Below are 4,979 nucleotides of genomic sequence, written 5' to 3'. Positions count from 1 at the left end.
TACCTTTTCGTCCTATCACAGACAAGAAATCCCTTCCATCCACCTACTTCCTAACTGTTTCCTCGGTATAAAACCGATGCACGGACACAGCGCAAAAGCAGGACTCGGGGACTCTCTCTGACACTCAACAGTGACTGACGGGCACTCTCAACAGTCACCCGCGCTCATCAACTCTGCCAGCGCGCATTCAAACATTACATCACATCATTTATTTTCTTCGTAATTTAATCAAGTATTTTATAATAAATAATTCTTCTGTGTTAAAGTAAACCAATTGTGTCATCTACCTTAATCACCCGACCACCAACCCCAAAGATCTATTTACAGCAGCAAATTTGTCTTCACTGATAAGAGTACATTGGTGTGATATGTCCCTAAAAAATCCAAGAATGTTCTAATGTACTCTACTCTACACAATTCTAATAAAATTGATGAAAGTACTGGGGAAAAACTCAAACCAGAAATAGTAACTTTTTATAATCAGACAAAAGCCGGTGTGGATGTTGTAGACCAACTGCAAGGAGAGTATGATGTTGCTCGAGATACACGGCGCTGGCCTACGGTAATTTTTTATGCGTTTCTCAACATTGCTGGCATTAATTCAAAAATTATTCACGTGGAAAATACTGGCAAATAAATCGCTCAGCGAGAATACTTGAAACAGCTCTGCTCTCAGCTAGTCCACCCGCACCTAGTGAATCGTCCCAAATAACCTACTTTATCACTGGAACTAAGATCAATTATACTGAAAACTGGAAAAATTAAGCCTCAAAAGAATCTTCAAATTTCAGAACGTGGATTGTGTTATGAATGTCCCCGAAGAGCGAATAGTTATACAACTAGAAATTGTACTTCCTGCAATGCTCCAATATGAAATAAGCATATGGTTCGTTATTGCCGTGACTGCCAGGCAAATCTCGTGTCAAGAGTCGACTTATAACTGAATGTGATAAGTGATAATATAACGACTTAATCTTGTTTTTATTGCCAAAAGTAATAGTAAGTTGATGGTAAAATTGACTCGTCGTTGATTGAACATTGTTACAATGTTTTATATTATTTCATTATTTTTAAACTCAATTGTTGTACTTAAAATGTTAATTACATTGATTACAAGTATAATATTGTTATGAATAATAGTAGTTTTGTGACGTTAGTTTGAAGAAAAAAATATTTCTTGTTAAATATTGATAAGCAAAATAATTTTTAATTAAAATAAGTAAATTTTAGTCATGTACAAGTTTTTAAAGTGCGATGGTTGCAAACTAATCATCACAAATATGTAATTTTAATTTTTCACGTTTAACTCCAATAAATTATTTGTTAAAATGAATTATTTCGTATTTATTGCGTAGTCACCCGCAATTATATATTTTTTTGTTTATTAATATTATTATTTAATATATCATTTTGAAAAAAAATAGTATTTGTTATCCTATTTTACTTGATATATGACCTAAAATTAATCGAGTAGATTTTAAATTTCGCTCTTGACGCTTGCGCAGAAGGCGTGAGATTTTCTCTCATCACGATAGTAATGATTGTGGTACGGGAGACGTATGTTCCGAAGTGTTAAGCCTTAGATGGAGTTTACCACCCACTTAGAGCTGCACTCTCAAGCAACCCGACTCTGGGAAGAGATCCTCCCGTGGCGCGTCCCGGTCACTACGGGCCTGGCACCCTCTGCGGGTAAGTGGCCCATTTAAGATGGACTTGGACGCGGGCCGACGCCCCAGGATGAATGGACCCTCCCAAACACTACATTTCCCGGCGGCAGAACCGCGGGATTCAGTGCTGGGCTGTTTCCTGTTTGCTCGCCGCTACTAAGGAAATCCTAGTTAGTTTCTTTTCCTCCGCTTAGTAATATGCTTAAATTCAGCGGGTAGTCTCGCCTGCGCTGAGGTCGTCGTGAGTTTGCGAGTCCGTCGTCGGCGACGGTCGTTCGTTCAAGAACAGCACCGTCGACACGAACGAGAACACAACGTGTCTTTCATACGTTTGAGCCACGGAAACGACCGTAAACACGCCCGCCGTACGGGAGACTCGAGAGCCCCCCGCGGCGAAACGTGGACAAAACTTGTTTACATGAGCGGCGAACCGACCGCGCGCGGTCTGTGTGTCGCCGTGCCGATATCGTTCGTTCTCTCGACTATCGCTAGCACCGAAACGTGACGAACGGCAGCGACAGCTTGACCCCACAATCTGCGGCGACGCGTCGTGACCATGACAAACGTGTTCGTTTGAGGCGACGCGACCCGTTGCCGCGCGACCGGCGCGCGACACGGGCTGCGAACGCCCAGTCATTCGCTCGCGAAGGCACGGTGCGCTGTTCCCCCGGAACGACCCTCAACCAGGCGTGGTCCGGGAATTGTATCCGTGGACCGCAATGTGCGTTCGAAATGTTGATGTTCATGTGTCCTGCAGTTCACAAGTTGACGCGCGATTGGCTGCGTTCTTCATCGACCCACGAGCCAAGTGATCCACCGTTCAGGGTAATCATATATGTGAATTTTGCATTGAAAATGCTAAAATTACGGTTGTTACCGGCTTTCTGTGGTCGTAGGCGTGGCGCCGCGTGCGTCAGCCCTTGCGCGGTTGCGCGCGGGAAGCAACGCGCGCCGCGCGTCAAATTTTGTTTGTGCGATAGTTCAAGAGCCGACGTCGCCTCGAGTTCACGGGTCAGTAGTGTATATATGAGAGTTCTAACTCAAAGATGGCGGCGCTCCCCCCTAGTTCCCCCCTAGCTCCCCCCTAGCCCCCCCCCTGACTCGCGGCGCATCTCCTCTGACGCGCGCACCCCCCCCCCCCCCCCCCTGTCATTTTTGGCGGCTATTCCAATAGGACTTGACACACACACACACACACACACAAAATAATTCCTGTCGAGACTTGTTTGGCGCCGGAAAGCCGCACATAAATCAGATAAGGCAAGAACCCGCTAGATCTATTGAAAAAATTCCAGGAAATGACCCCTGAAGAAAGGTTTAAAATGGCGTTTTGAATGCTTTCAACAATTTTTTTATTTAACACCAATTACATTTAGTTTTCTTATTCTATTCTCAATTATCTTATTCTAAATTTTAACGAGTCAAATTATACATATTATTTTCAATATCCATATTAATTAAACATATCGTTATTCCAAAATTGACTTATACCAATTTTTCAACAGTACCACTGATCGGATTATATTCAACAATGCGATCATGCAAGATCATGCAGTAGGCAGAAGTGTGTGGTGGGAACGTAGTGCTAGAGTCAAATTCCAATCGAATGTCCACAGGTCCCCAGTTTTCAATGTTTCGTTCTGCTTGGAGCAATCGATGACGATAAGGGGAGCTTGGTTTGTAAATTCACGCCTCGATAGCAAAGGCCCAGCTTCTTTGTTATAGTAGCTCATTTGAAACCGAACATACATATCATAGAGAATGGCAGGGGACGTGCAGGCTCGGACTTGTTCGCTATAAAGAGTCGTAAAACCCAAAACTGTGTGTACACATACCATCCGGTGAAGAGCGGGCAAGATAATATTTTTCTTACACCAAACACTGTTCGCTACCTGCTTTTCGTCGACCGATTTTTCACACCACATGGCCCACGCTGCTTAAAGACTCATAAAACTCAAAAACTACATTAGGCGGCGGTGGGTTCGTGGAGAGGGGAAGGGGGAGGGGGTGAAAACCTGTTCCAACACGCTTTAAGGCAAGATGCAGCTGCGGAACTGGGTGACTTCGAACTGGCAGATAAACCGCAACAATTTAGGGATGGTGGGAGGGGGACTGCGGACCCCGTCGCCTCTGACGTCATTTTTTACATGAATTTCATCTTCTCTGCAGAGTCGGGAGGGTGATGAAGAGCGGGCAAGATAAGATTTTTCTGATACCAAACACTGTTCGCCACTCGCTTTTCGTTGACCGATTTTTCCCAACACATGGCCCACGCTGCTTAACGACTCATAAAACCCAAAAATTTAGGAATGGCGGGTCGGATAAAGGGCGGACCCAGTCGTCTCTGACGTCATTTTTCCCTCCGATATGCGCAGAACGCAGTGCGCACCGCATCTCTGACGTCATTTTACCCTCCGATATGCGCAGAACGCAGTGCGCACAGTTCCCAAATTCTTGCGATCTATCGGCCTATATACATATAAGCTCAACGCATCCGATGCAGACTCGTCAGTCTTACACGATACGTGCAAGTCAAAAAAGTTATACAAAGTTCAGCTTATATCAACGTCAAAGTCATGGCAGTCGAAGCGTATATGGGACTTGCGGAGCAGATGGAGAGGACGTACAATTTGCTGAGAGAGCAACCACCCGGAGAAGAGAATGACGCCGTCATCAATCATTGGGCTGATATTGGAATTGCGAATATCCAAGTTCTGCGCGATATTTCCATGCAACGAGGAACAACCGTTGGTGCGAAAATACGGATCCAACATACGATCGCACTCCTGCAATCTTGGGTGACGAAGATCAAGCAGTTGCAGCAGCGCACAGTGGTGACGGGTGGAAATATCGGTACTCCTGCGGGTGTACAATGGGACGACGTGGATAGCGCTTTTGCCAGCCGAATCAGAACGGGGGTTATCACAAATCTCCGTCATAAAAATTTGGACGCCTTTCTGGACGATGTGCAGCGCGTCGTCACCGAGAAGTTGGAGCTGATACTGCGCGAGGAGGGAAATGTGAAGGTTAACCTCATATTATCGTGCAAATTTGAAAATGCCAAGCACGAAGAGATCTCGACCGAAGTTAAGAGTTTCAACACCTCCAACGTGGCGATTCTCCTCCCATCAAGCGATATCAATGATTGGTTTACACGTGCACGGGGTGATCTGCAGTCAAAGGTGGAAGATTTCGAGCAGCGCGATTCCGGCTGGAGTCTGATTGAGATCCTTAACATCGCCGTAAATATCAATCGCTACCAGCCTCTCGCCGCGGGGGCTTCAACATTCGTCGAGCTGCCCCAAGACATTC

The 4,979-nt window shown here is 45.3% G+C and overlaps 1 non-coding gene across 1 annotated transcript; it reads right to left on the bottom strand.

The window, feature by feature from the left end:
* Nucleotides 1-2,340: 2,340 nt before the first annotated feature.
* On the bottom strand, nt 2,341-2,495 carry LOC124218310 (5.8S ribosomal RNA). Its single transcript, XR_006883022.1, has one exon. It is a non-coding gene; the product is annotated as a 5.8S ribosomal RNA (ribosomal RNA).
* Nucleotides 2,496-4,979: the final 2,484 nt, after the last annotated feature.

The sequence above is a fragment of the Neodiprion pinetum genome, chromosome 4, assembly GCF_021155775.2.
Source record: "Neodiprion pinetum isolate iyNeoPine1 chromosome 4, iyNeoPine1.2, whole genome shotgun sequence".
Lineage (NCBI taxonomy): Eukaryota > Metazoa > Arthropoda > Insecta > Hymenoptera > Diprionidae > Neodiprion > Neodiprion pinetum.
Note: the sequence above shows the minus strand (reverse complement) of the source record. Positions and strands in the feature narration are given on the sequence as shown.